The sequence below is a fragment of the Pseudochaenichthys georgianus genome, chromosome 5 (genome assembly GCF_902827115.2).
Source record: "Pseudochaenichthys georgianus chromosome 5, fPseGeo1.2, whole genome shotgun sequence".
Taxonomy (NCBI): domain Eukaryota; kingdom Metazoa; phylum Chordata; class Actinopteri; order Perciformes; family Channichthyidae; genus Pseudochaenichthys; species Pseudochaenichthys georgianus.
This window is the reverse complement of record NC_047507.1, coordinates 5,434,683-5,449,268: the sequence shown is the minus strand read 5'-3', so window position 1 is coordinate 5,449,268 and position 14,586 is coordinate 5,434,683. Positions and strand designations below refer to the sequence as shown.

General features: G+C 41.6%; 1 protein-coding gene across 10 annotated transcripts in view; it reads right to left on the bottom strand.

Annotated features, from left to right (window-relative positions):
- Positions 1-14,586, bottom strand: part of foxp1b (forkhead box P1b) — a 200,736-nt gene that overhangs the window by 119,836 nt on the left and 66,314 nt on the right. For 9 of the 10 annotated variants that reach the window (XM_071203045.1, XM_034082450.2, XM_034082453.2 and 6 more), the window contains one exon: positions 8,304-8,373. The exons of the other annotated variant lie outside the window; for it this stretch is intronic. The gene's annotated coding sequence lies outside the window, so the exon portion shown is untranslated. The remainder of the gene's footprint in view (positions 1-8,303; positions 8,374-14,586) is intronic. 10 annotated transcript variants of the gene reach the window in all.

Genomic DNA, 14,586 nt, shown 5'->3' with positions numbered 1-14,586 from the left:
TGTGTGTGTGTGTGTGTGTGTGTGTGTGTGTGTGTGTGTGTGTGTGTGTGTGTGTGTGTGTGTGTGAGCTGATGGTTACTAATTCCTTTTCTTTATGGCGGTCATGTTTGACTGGGAACACCATGGTGTTACAAAGTTCACTAAATCATCCAAAATGCAATGAAAGAGGTGATCAGCAATTTATATGTTCAAATGTCTCCTGTGAAGGATATCATAAAGCCGTCTCCTGTGAAGGATATCATAAAGCCTTAATGCAATGGAATGTAAAACTAAAAAGTTATGATTGATGAAAGTAGTAAATCGGTCAGATTTGACCCGAACACAACAGGATAAACTAGTCAGAGCATTATATAATGTAATATTGCATTATGTTGTTTCTGGGAGAAGGGACCACCACGCCCCTTCCCGCTGCCCACCCGCATCGATCATCGGGGGGGCAGAGCCTTCTCCGTCGCTGCCCCCTCTCCCTGGAACTCACTCCCCCAACCCATCAGAGACTGCACCGACCTCACCACCTTCAAAGCACTCACCTCTTCAATCTGGCTTTTAATGTGTGATTGTTTTTATATTGCTTGATTTGAACTATATTTATTTATTTGTTGTTCCTTTCTTTTCAATATATCTGTAAAGCGTCTTTGAGCACCTGTAAAAGCTCTAACATAATAAATCTATTATTATTATTATGTATATAAGGCAGGGGTGTCAAACTCAAGACCCGGGGGCCAAATCCGGCCCGCGACTCCATTTTCTGTGGCCCCACAAGAGCTTGCAAAGAATATAATATGTTTATTATACGGTTACAGGCTACTTTACAGAAGCACGTTGCCCATAAACTACATGTCCCACAATGCATTTCAAATTTGACTTTTTCTCAGAATTTGACTTTTTTTTTTTGTAAAGAAATATGCCTTTTTTCTTAGAATTAGCCTTTTTCTCAAAAATTACTTTTTTTTCAAAATGTCACTTCTTTTTTTTTTGTTTCTCCAGAATGTGGCTTTTCTTTCAAAATCATATTGTGACATTCTCACTGAAGAGACTTGCAATGATTTGCCCTAGGCTTCTGCTTTCAGAAGTAGTTAATCATGAAGTTATTACCCTATCTGATAATTATCCAATGTAGAGGCAATAATGTAATAAATAATACATTATTTTATATATATTCAATATTTATATAAGTATTTTAATATAGTCTTAAAGTTACAACCGGCCCTTTGAGTGCAACCATCATGCTGATGTGGCCCGTGATGAAATTGAGTTTGACACCCCTGATATAAGGTGTATGAAGAAGACGCCAGGACCCATCCAAACCGTGGTTTTAAGTCAGGAGTGACCAAATATTGATTTCTGAACTCTTCCTAAATAAATAAAAAGACATGTCGTTTATGAATGAAAATGAACTTATTTTATTTGCATTATTCAAGGTCTCAAACTACATTTTTGGACAATTTCTAATAACAAAAAAAAAATGTCCCAACTGGGTTTGTAGTGATTCCCCTTTTTTAAATTATAAATAAAAAATGTAAATATTACAATACTTAAATAAAAATGATTATCTTTGTTTTTTAACTTTTTATTTAAAAAAAAAAAACGTCATACATTTGTTTATTTTTGTTTCCATATCCCTCCAGTCAAAGTACAGTATATTGTTTTTCAGTGAAGGCAGTCTGGGCTACCAGAGAACAAGCCCTGTATAGCCATTTTGCTCTGAAGACAAATTGTATTTCATCTTTCACCGGGCCAGAGCTAAAAAACAGAGCTCTGACGTTTGTTTTTCCTTCCTAACATTTTTGATTTCCTTTTCATCTTGCCGTAAAACAACTAATCTGCGGATGGAACTTGCTTACTCCTGTCTCCTCAGTCAATCTCTCCCAAAGGCCGTGTCACGTTGTCTGTCTGCACCTGGTAGCAGCCAGACGTTATCAAAGCTCTCCCAGCAGACCGGAGGTTATACGTCCGGCGATACGTTTTCAGACCAAAAGAAGACACGCGTCTGTTTGGCGCTGATAGAAAAATAGATTGAAAGTTGCGTTTTCCCCTTACAGAAAAAGTATCTCCGAGATACATCTAGGATAACATTATCGGCCTCACGGCAGAAGATAATTCACATGAAAGTTGTAGAGGAGGTGCGAGAGAATGTTGCGTTGTTGTGTGACATATTGTATCTAGCATCAGGCATGCATTTAAACCTGTTTAAGCATACAATAGGGAGGCGGGCGATGTGCCAGCGTGTGTTCAGATAGCAGCTGATGTGAGGGAGGGAGCATCAGATAGGAGAGCCAGGTGAGGGTGTTTCGAAGGCTTTGACACTTCCTGTGATCTCAATCAACAGGAAGCTCGCCGGCCGCTTTATGGGCTCAGCCTCCGTCGTGACGTCTTTGTAGGGGACGATCATTTTTCATTTTCACGCTGCCTTGCATCTATTCTGCCTGTCACCGTCTTTAACTACAGCCGAGAGTAGATTACAGTACTCACAGTGCGTGAAAAACACAGCAACAAAAAGCCGCCGGTGACAGGAGCGTTTAACTGTCTTGCCGGAAATCTCCCCCATGTGGCACTTTCGCCACGGCAAGTTGTTTATTATGTTCCGAGCGAGGCGTAAGCGATTAAACGGAGCTCTTAAGAATCAAAGTGTTATAAATGCATGGAAACACAGCCAGCTGTAAATGCCACAGAATTAGGAGCTTACCAAGCCTAATACTAATACATGGCCATTTTCAGCTCGATGCTGATATAAAGAAATTACTTTTTAAAGTAAGCAATAAACGCAGTCAAGGGAGCGATTACCGAGGCCCTATTTTCATCCCGGCATAAATCTGCACACGACCTTTCGGCGGGGCCAACTCGTGAATCTACTTGTTTATTCTCAACACTTCCATAAAAAAAGTGGATTAAATAAAGCAATATAAACCAAAGCATTTACAGCAAAGGACGAATTACAAGAGTGTGTTTCTCTTCCTTACATGGAGTCATGAAATTCAAATGAAGATGATAACATTTTTGAAGCCCTCAGAAAATAGACTCTAAGCAGAGGCGCTTTTCTGGGAAGGCGGTTGTAAACTGGCCGAAGAAAGCAGGACAACAACACAAAACACACTCTCAAACTTCTTTCAATAATGTACCCCCTTTGAAAAAAAATTCAGCCACGTACCCCCTGATCAGCGCAAGCACAATTTGTTAAGGAAAAATGATTATAAAGAGGTACAGTAGCCTACAGTGCTGCACCATCTGTGTCTGATTTATTAAAACAACAACAGTAACTGAGAAACACTTAAATGCTACATTTCCAATGTTTACAATCCATCACTAAATTCATGGCAAACCAATTTTAACATCATGCAATAACACTGAGACGACATTAGTTGCATTGAACTGATCTTTTTAATAAGTTGTATTTACAATGTAGTGAAACATGGGCTTGTGCTTCACTGAGGACCTTTGTCATTCTGACAGGGAGGCAACTGCAGTTATTACACTACTTCGCGTTTTGAAATATGTGTAACTCTGTTCATATAAAACCCACACTGCTCAAACTTTGTTACTTTTCCTAAAATTGGTATATCTATTTATTTATTTATTTTGGTGCTTTTTTTATGAAGATAAAAAATACATGAGCATTTTATGAGCATGGGATTTTGACCATTCCTATAAACATATGCATAATGCTGCGCTATACTTTGCGGCCACACGCCAAGCAACACTTATTGTTTAGGTGTCCTTTGATAAGCAGGCAGTCATATAATTAACTAGAACTAGCTAGATCTGACAGATTTGGACATAAACGCGAGTGAAGTCTAACCGGACGCGAGAGAGATCAGATCAGCTGCTGCTGACGGACCGTTGAGTGGAGCAAAATTAAATACACTAAAAGTTAAACCTAACACACTTAGCTAGTTTATCTACTCTGGAACTAGCTAAACTAGTTATAAATATATTTATTCTTTACTGTCAGGTCACTTAGTAGAGGTTCAGCGAGCTGCACGAGACTGACGGGCTGTCATGAGAGGGAGAGGAAAAGAGAGCACCCCGTTTATTTTTCCCATGTTTTTATCCAGAGTTACTGTAAACCTTTGAATAAAGTAGTTTATCTACTATTAGTAGTTTGTTTAAATGCATTACTTGTGTTTTTTTCTTTCTCATTAACATAACATAAATCTCACGTACCCCCTGCAGTACTCCAACGTACCCCTAGGGGTCCGCGTACCCCCATTTGAGAACCACTGCATTAGAGGAAGCCCTACACACGTATACAGTATTTTCAATATGACGTTTATTTTCCCCGTTGTGGGAATAATCAAGTATTTCTGATTCTGATCACCATCAGCAGCGAACCCTTTTAAACTGTGCAAGTCAGCAATACTGATCTTGTTAAGACTAATGAACCACTGTCTATATGTTCTATACATGTTATATAGCACAATAACTTTATTTTGCACATTCTTACTTTAACTTCTCATGTTTATAGAAATATATATTTTTGTAATAACATTTTACTTTAAGTTATTACAGGGTATACGCAGGAATCCTGAAGTCAAATGTAAGACCTTTTTTAAGACCCTTTCCATACACTTTAAGACCTCATCGCCACTTCGAGTTCTAACCGGTTACATTGGCGACACACTTGACCTCACATTGACTATATACAGTATTGATTGTCCTTCCTCCTTATCTTCCAACCATTTGGACGCAGACTTGCATTTCCCTATAACGATGTTCAGTGGCGGTTCTAGACCAATTTGACTGGGGGGGGGCAGTTATTTTCTGAGGAGGGCACAATAAATGCAGGATGAAAAAGAGAACTAGACAGTATGAAGTAATTGCGCATAAGAAAACAATGCAATACAGTTATTGGTATTTGTTTCAGTACACTTGTTTATTTCAGATAGATCTTATAGTTATTACTGTTAGCTTCAGCTTAAGTTATAGTGCAATGTTTGCACTAACACATTAAAAAAAAACTTTTCATTGTTAGGGGGGCCACAGGTCAGTGTTAGGGGGCACTGCCCCCCCCCTGGCTCCCCCCTAGAACCGCCCCTGACGATGTTGTTTAACAACCGGCGTAAACGGACCTTCGCACGCTATCAAGCAGTGAGCGTGCGATGTCCGGTTCAGATGACGTCAAGTCCAACGGGATGCCATCAATAAACTCCACAGAATCACACTACACACCTACGCCATGACTACATTCAGGCACACTGTAGAACACAACCTCTTTGGACCATTCATATACTTATTGAAAACAAGCTACAAAATATAATACCTTGAAAAATGCCGTTTAATACTTTTTAATAGCCTTAATTTTTGCTAAATTTATTTTAATACTTTTTACGACCCCGCGGACACCCTGTATTATGTTTGAATAAATATATTTATTTAACTAAATTAAATATTGGTATTCTATATACATTTTTTTGAAAGGAGCAATTGGCACAACACCCATATTTCCCTCAGGATAAAGTACTATGATGATGAGAGGGACTCTGAATCAGAACATTTGTCACACTGCTCCTACATGTCAATTCAAGATGCATATCCTAAAGAGCATGATCTGTTCAAATAGACACAAAGGAACAGTATGCTCCCTTCCACTCATAAACACATACACCGCATTAGAGGCTACTGCGCCGTAAAAGGGCTTTAAACACCAAGACATGCTAATCCCATAAGCTGCTGCAGGGATTTCTGCATTAGCAATGCAATCAAACTCACATTGGAAAGTCGTGTCAATCAGCAGGCTGATTCTGCCACATTAACGTTAATTACACGACCGTTCAGGAGGATGTCGGGGCTGATCTTACATCTGGAGCCGAGGACTGTGGACTATGTGGAGAATGCACGCCAGACAAACAACAGCTACAGGAATCCGGCACTTCAATGTGCTCCAAGTCTGTTCTCCAAATGAGGGTAATTGTCTGAATCAAATAAAGAGGGAGGCTGTTCCACATATTGCGGGGATGAGGGCCTCCTCTGACTATGAAGGGGGAAATAGTCCTATTTATTAACTGTAACGATGACAGTTGCTGTCATGTCTCGAAAGAAACTGCAGATGTTGGTATTTAAGATTTAAGAGGCACTCTATCAGAGATATAAAGTGGCAGGGCAGATTTAATCTTTTCTGTAGTAGGTTTTTGTGTTATGTAAATGGTCTGCAAAGGACCCAAGTTCCCTCCCACACACTCCCCCCCCCCCCCCCCCCCCCCTGTCTGAAACATCCACATTGGACCCATAATGACATCACTATGTAACACTTGCACTTCTTTTGCTATCGCTCCAACACATTGTAAGTTATAGGCTAAGGGGCGGGACATCTCTAAGTGGTAGACCAATCACAACAGAGCCGGCCAGCTAACCAATCAGAGCAGACTGGGCTCTGGTTTCAGACAGAGGGTGAAAAGAGGTGCTGCAGGGAAAAGACATGTCCCAGAAGAGACATGAAATATGAACCTGAAAATAAGCACAATACGTCCTCTTTAAATTGAGATTTGTAAGATTGACTTATTTTGAAATAAATATTTTTTAGCTGTAACATTTCTGCATGTTTATGTTTCAATTAATTCAGTTTAAACTTTGCATTCAAACACAAACAGCTATTGACCTTATTTAATGATAATAATGATATGGAAATCATTGTTTGCAAACACAACAAGAAAAGCACTCATTTAATGTGTGTGTGGATATCCCTCCCTGGGCAGGGCATGTTGTTGTGTGTGCTATTAGTCATATAATGAACTCAAAGGTTCATCTCACGTATGTTGTTGCTTAAAACAACAGCGCTACTCTTTTAAAGCCTCAAACTAAACATACAGTCGTTTTTGCACATTACAGGACCCACCTATCTACCTACAAGTCACAACGCGCCGATCGAGTGGAAGAGAAGAGACACGACAAAGAGTGGCAACAAGTACAACGGAAAGTGAGGATGAAGCTGTAGGAGACAGAAAACACACACACACACCAGGGTTTCCGTTAGCCGGTAATTACCGGTTTTTAGCTGGTAAAATTTATAAAAAACCGGTAAATTCAAAACCTGACGGTCAAAATGTCTGGTAATAATTAGGGAGGCTCCGATCGATCGGCCGCCGGTCATTATCGGCCGATATTCACTCTTAATAGTTTGATCGGTGCTCTCTATAAAGGCCGATCAGGAGAGCTGGATCTGATCGATATGGACATAAACGCAAGTGAAGTATAACCGGAGCGAGAGAGAGATCAGATCAGCTGCTGAGTCTGACCGAGACACGCAGCTCACCTGAAGCCCCGCCCTCTGTTTAGCGTGCTGCAGGAGAAACTGACGGGCTGTCAGGAGAGAGGGAGGGAGAGGATCCGTTTCTCCCGTGTTATTATCCAAAGTTGATGTAAACTTCTGAATAATGTACGTTATCTACTACAAGTAGTTTGTTTGAATGTAATAATTATGTTGTTTGTTGTTTGTGGAATCATTTATTGAAAAATTAATCTGAATTTTTCGATCTGTTACGATTATAAACTGAAGCAATATAAAATGAGCCTGTGAACTGAGTTTTAAACTGAAGCATATCTGCTCATAGTCCGGTAATTACCTGTTTACGGAAACTCTGCTACACAACTCTTATTATTATCATTGAAATATGACCGGTAAGTTTCAAATTTGTCCGGTAAAATAAAATCTAAAACCCTGACACACACACACACACACACACACACACACACACACACACACACACACACACACACACACACACACACACACACACACACACACACACACACACACACACACACACACACACACACACACACACACACACACACACACACACACACACACACACACACACACACACACACACACACACACACACACACACACACACACACACACACACACACACACACACACACACACACACACACACAAACAGATTTAGGTCCCCACAAGTATAGCAATGCTAGACCACGCACACACATAAACACACACACACTTTTGTTTTTGTGGCATTACCACATAACATTTTCCAAACAAATGTCAACATGTAAAAACACTCCGAGTTGAGCAACCTTTCTTCCTTATGTCCTCATTTCTTCAACAACATATACAACTATTTCTCAAACAACCAACTTTAATTTCGACCCTTAGGGGGAACCGTCTCTTTCAAACTAACCATGAGTGGCTCTTTCAACCCACGGACAGAGCGCACCTGTCGATCCAACCCTCCCGTTTGCCCCCACGCTGCAGAATACAGTACACAAACAAGACAACGCGGCTGCATTCAGTTAACGATTAAAGCCCATTCACACAGAGTCCGGGGAAGGACAGTCGTGTTTACCTTCTGCGAGGACTTGCTTATTTGAAGCAATCTTCAGTTCCAGCGGCGGTGATAGGACAGCCTCCTCGCCCTGCGGACACAAGACGGAGAATTATTGGTAAACATGATTTAATTGAAGTGCCTGCAAGAGGATTTGTTGCCACACCGAGCGCATGGGTGTGAGTTAAATGCTGCTGCAAGTCACCCACCACGTGCTGTTGATTAGAAATTGATCAAAAACTATTGTCATCTGCGAAATCTTGAGAAAACAATCAATTCCTCTGCTGTATTTCCGCTCCGAGCCTCAGGTTTACCGTCCCGTAGCTGACTATTGTCACACACATCCTCGCATGTCCATCTGCTAACTGCAATGACACCCAGTGATGATAACAAGGGAACAATAGGGCTGTCTGATAGGGGTTTATTTGCAAGACAAAAACGTATCATAAAGCAACAGTCGAAGCTCCTCTTGCTCTCCCTTTCTGGTGCACCTGTACCTGCCTCAACTCCCCCCGCCCCCCCCCCCCCTCTCATCTGCATGCACACAGCTTTCCTAACTGAGCACTCACCCAAGGAAAGACGAAAAGAGAAGGAAACTAAATCTTATTTTTATGGTAAACTAAGAAGTGACTGTGGGGCAATATCTCAGGTGCATTTGAATAAAAGCATTAAAGCATATCCAAATATGAAAGAAAGAAAAAAAGAGAAAGCTCCCTTCTCCCCGCCTGCCTCTGTTCTTTTTTACCGTTTTACATTTGGCAGTCAAAACTGTGGCCAGGCGTTTGAGCGAGTGTTTATCTAAAGCAGACTGAGCAAAGATTAAAAAAACACCACTGGTCCGACTTGCCCAGTTCCAGCATTAATGATGTGTTAAATGCCCCGGTTGAAAAAGTGAGTCAACACGCAGCTCGCTCTGAACTCTACCGAGGGTTGAACAATCATCCAAAACGGACCATTCCAACACAACTACCCTATTATTGTGATTCATTACACTTCAATTAACATACCATCAATGGAATCGTAAATCAATGGCGAGTGGTGACAAATGACAGATATTTTCAGTTTCAAACTCCTAAACATCATTAATTCCCATCACCTGAAAGAGCCCCGGGAGCTAAATGAGTTTATCCAACGCATAACATCCATTTAGATAAACGTTCCATCATTCTAATGACGGAACATTTGTATTTGAGAGAAAAAGGCAACAACGGGATCCTGATAGCAGCTGTACGCCGTTTCTCCATGTAACATAATGCCTATCTTGTAATGCCTAAACAGATAATTGTCTCCATTTCAAACGGCACAAAGCTGTAATATTGCCATTTAGAGCCGTGGGGGTGCGGAGAACGTAGGGCGAGGATAAACAAGCACACGCTGCTTCGCCCGGTCGGGGAAACCGAGCCCATCACACACTCCCACATCGAGATTGTAGGGAATAGAACAACTCATGGTAGAGATAATTACCCACCGAGGTGGGTTATGTGCATGCTCAGTACGAGGCTTAAGCTGAGAATATGAATCAAAAGGCAACCATTTTAAAAGACGAAAGGAAACTGAGGCGCATTTTGCAAGGTTCGGAGTTCTGTGTGAAACAAAGAAGGAACAAAGACTTTTGGCAAATCTCTTAGTAGTTACAAGACACCTTTAGAGGTTCAATCCTTGTTGGTGTAAGGACCCCAACAGCCCTGACAGATGAACTCGCCTTCAGATTCAAAATGTATGTTACAGATGTATTACCCTATTAGGATACACATGTATGTGTTTAGGTTAGTTTGGTAAGCAGTTATATTATATTATTAGTTCGGGTCAAGCTTACTTTTAGTGAGCAGGATCAACGGTACATGATATGCTTATCATTTGAACCATCTGTTACTCGAAGCTTATTATTGAAAGAGAAAATACTATGCTCGGTTTCAGGTTCATATCAGTCTGTTGTGTCTCTCCTGGGACACGTCTCCATGCTTTAATGTTCAAAAAGCTCTTCATTTTTCTCATACTGCAGCACCTCTTTTCACCCTCCGTCTGAAACCAGAGCCCAGTCTGCTCCGATTGGTTAGCTGGCCAGTTCTGTTGTGATTGGTCAACCGTTTAGAGATGTCCCGCCCCTTAGCCTATCTCGTACAATGTGTTGGAGGGCTAGCCAAAATAAGTGGAAGTGTTATAGTGATGTGATTACGTTATGGAAGTATACAAACATAATCCAATGGAGGGGTTTCAGGTTATTCTGATAATTGCAAATTGTAGTTTTGTATTTTGTTGTTGTTGTTGTATTATTATTAGTAGACCCTGATGTACAAGGACCCCTGTTGTGGAATCACTTTTTGAGAGGATCCAAATACACGTTTCCATTCTCTATGCAAATACCACAGGCCTCGTTGTAATGTGAAGGGGCAGACACATGCAAACACCCGTTTTCAGAGGGAAACGGCCAATCAGAAGAGGTTCTGCTATGGTAATGAAGCGCCGCGGTTACATCTGAGCGCGAACAAAGACTCGTTTTATTCTGTTCACAAACCTGTGAAGTGGACTTCCCTATTAGCGAGGGGGTCACGGCTCCACAATATGCTCTCTAGTCCCAGGTAGGTTATCAGTGCCTTTGGCTTTGTTGTAAGATTGCATGTTCAAAAAAAATATGAATTAATACCCCTCCACTGAAACGCACCCGAACCCGACAAAAGACCCCGCGTTGACGGCTCTTCAGCTCCTCTAATGGACAGGCTGCACTCTCTCTTCACACGCTGCAGACAAAAAGACGAGGGCCCATGAATATTTACCACTAAGTAAAGTTATTCCATTAATTACTCCGAGCACGCCTAATACTGTATCTGTGGCTACTTCTGTGGCGGCTCGTTAATGAACCTTCACACGTCATTACCATATCAATTAATGCTCAACTCGATGGTTGTCAATAGGAGGCTGCCAGAGTTGTCTCTCGGTTCTTTACAGCCCCATACGGGATGTTTCGATCATTTAGTATCAGCACCTAGAATACATTGACAGGGTCTATTTATCACGGCCCAGTGCTGCGTCTGAACGAAGCGAAGATGGAGAGACACCGGTTAGCAGCGCGAAGCATTGTGTCACTAAGACGAGGGCGTCGGAGAGTGCTAGCGGTGTAAAGTCACTGATATCTCCTGTAGGGTCATTGGTGTTTGTGTTTAGGGTGTGCGCAGGATATTTTCCAAGTCACTGTCTGTGCACAGGGAAATCAACAGCGTGAGTCACTTCTCAAACGCAGCTGCTTACTGTACGATCCGATCTGCTGAGAAAAAGGGCTGACAGCACACTATTTTCTTTTCTTCTGGGCTTTTAATAAGAAGGACAGATTAAATGAAAAACATTGCCACGTCTCGTAAAAACAAGCATTGTGGGGTTTTTTTCTCGGTCTTTTTGATGTGATTGGCGGGATCTTGGCATGATATCGGAGCACCCACGCAGACTGTAAACAACAGCACTTTCCGACACGCAAACAGACACAAAACCCACCAATTAAAACCAACTTCAATTCAGCCAGCCCTTACTTACTCTGGCTGCTTTCCTCCCATGCCTTTTTTTTTTCTAAGCTTAAAAGGCAACAGCGCAGTCTGGTGAATGTCAGGCCTGTCTGATCCCCCCCCTGATTCTCTTGGACCTGCCCTCACGTTTTGCTGAGCTAAGAACAAAGTACACAGAGAGCAAACAGAGAGCTTTGCAGCCTTAATACCAAAGGAAGTGGAATTTCAATCCTAGCCCAAAACAAACAAGGCCGCACATTTCTTTACACTATTTAAATGAGCTTGTTGAATACAAAAAGCCCCGATCAAGTGGATATCCAGCGCACACTGCTCTGTGCTCCTTGGGGGAATTCTAATCTATTGATCCATGAGATAAAAAACACAGAAAAATGCACTTTGTAAAGTATTTCGTCAGCTGAGAAGAAGCAGCTGGGGCAGCTCAGGATCCACACCGATGAAAAACTTTGGTTTGAATTTAGATCGAGTAAGGTCGAGAAAGTTCACTCTGATCACGCACTGCACACAGAGGGCCAACACAGTCAGTGGTGGATTAAGTACTCGGATGTTTAAGTTAAGTAAAAGGAGCATTACTAAATTACTAAAGTTAAAGTCCTGCATTCAAAATCTTATTTAATCAAAATATACTTAAAGTACAAGTAAAAGTAATTACTTATTATTACAGGGTTGCCAACTTTGGGTACCTGGCTGGAGTGAGATTTTGATATCATGGGTTTAATTACACATATGCGCACTAAATGACTGCCATCGTGTCAGCAGCGGGACCTTAGCATATATATAGGATATATATACAATATATACAAATACACGATATTGGACACAGACTATAAAGTGCACAAAGTTTCATTCACTAATGAAAGTCAAACACTGTTTTATTGTGTGCCTGTCGCGATAAGCAATTAATTGACTTATCGTACGATAAATAAAAATGAACTCGATAACTTTTCTGACCTCGATAAATTCTATTTACATGAGGATGTGACTAGCAGTTTGAAAGGATGTACTTGAATTATTATTATTATATATTATCATTATGTCAGTGGTCTAAAATGGTCATGCAACGGTGCCGACAATATTATCGTTTATCGCAATAATCTCCGGGAAAATGTATCCAACAAAATTAATTATCGTGAGAGGCCGATACATGAAACACACACACAAACACATTTACAGACTTACTCCAAACTGCCGAATATATTAATTAACACACTCTCACTCTCATACACTCTTTGACTCTATTTTGGCCTAGACTTTTACTCTTTTATCATTTCCACTGGATCTCAGATCTGCGCATGCACAATACGGGTCGGGGACTCGGGGATTGACCAACCGGCTCCCACTGCTCTGCTCTGTTAACGTTGTTAAGAGTGGTGGGGGCGGATCGACAGCTTGAGCAGCTGTCAACTCAACATTGTAAATAACCAACCAAAAACGATCGCCGGTTCATCTTGTTTTTAGCGTGAGAATAGTTAGGGCAGCGTGAGAGCGTGAGATTGAGAGTGGAAGCGTGTGTCACACCCCAGATGCGTGAGAGTTGGCAACCCTGTATTATTATTGCAACCTGTTTCAGATTCATATAACTGGATTATTGATGCATTCATGTGTCCATCACAGCTGGTAAAGGTGGAGCTGATTTGAATTCCTTTATATACTGCTGATGGATTTGTAATGTATGTCAAAGTGAATTTAAGAATTTATTTATATTTTGTATTTTCCAATCATCTAAATCTGACTGAAATAACTTTCTGTAAGCTGTCAAAGGAATATAGTGGAGTCAAATGTACAACACTGGCTGCCAAAATGTGCGGTGCAAGTACAAGGTAGCAACAACAGAAATCACTCGGGTACCAAGTAACTCAAAATGGTACATTATGCAATCCTTTTTTTATGACCAGCCCCTCTCCTCGCTGGAGAGTAGGACTGTCAGTTCTGCCGAGCCAGATCAGGTTTCCACTCTCCAGCTTCTCAGCTCCTCTACGACCACGGACCCTGCGCTATTAATATCAATAAGCTGCAGATTCCATTTCCCCAGACAAAGAAGAAGGGAGAACAAGAGGCGACGAGTGAAGGGAGGAACTCATATCCTCCTGCACCACCATGAGGTTGCCACTTACTATCACCTCCACCCCTGCTGCATGAGCGAAGAGGGAGCCACATGCACCCACTGTGTCACACACATGCACCCCAACTCACCCACTGTTTCACACACATGCACCCCAACTCACACACTGTTTCACACACATGCACCCCAACTCACACACTGTTTCACACACATGCACCCCAACTCACACACTGTTTCACACACATGCACCCCAACTCACCCACTGTTTCACACACATGCACCCCAACTCACACACTGTTTCACACACATGCACCCCAACTCACCCACTGTTTCACACACATGCACCCCAACTCACACACTGTTACACACACATGTACCCCAACTCACACACTGTTTCACACACATGCACCCCAACTCACCCACTGTTTCACACACATGCACCCCAACTCACACACTGTTTCACACACATGCACCCCAACTCACACACTGTTTCACACACATGCACCCCAACTCACACACTGTTTCACACACATGTACCCCAACTCACACACTGTTTCACACACATGTACCCCAACTCACACACTGTATGATGTATGGTTTTAATGGGAAAAATGCAACCTTTTAAATGGATGTCCAATCAGTTTAGTCTAGTGTGGTCAATTAATGTAATACCATGTTCAGACGGTTGCTATAATGACTACATGTCCCAGGATGCATGGCGTGCAAACTT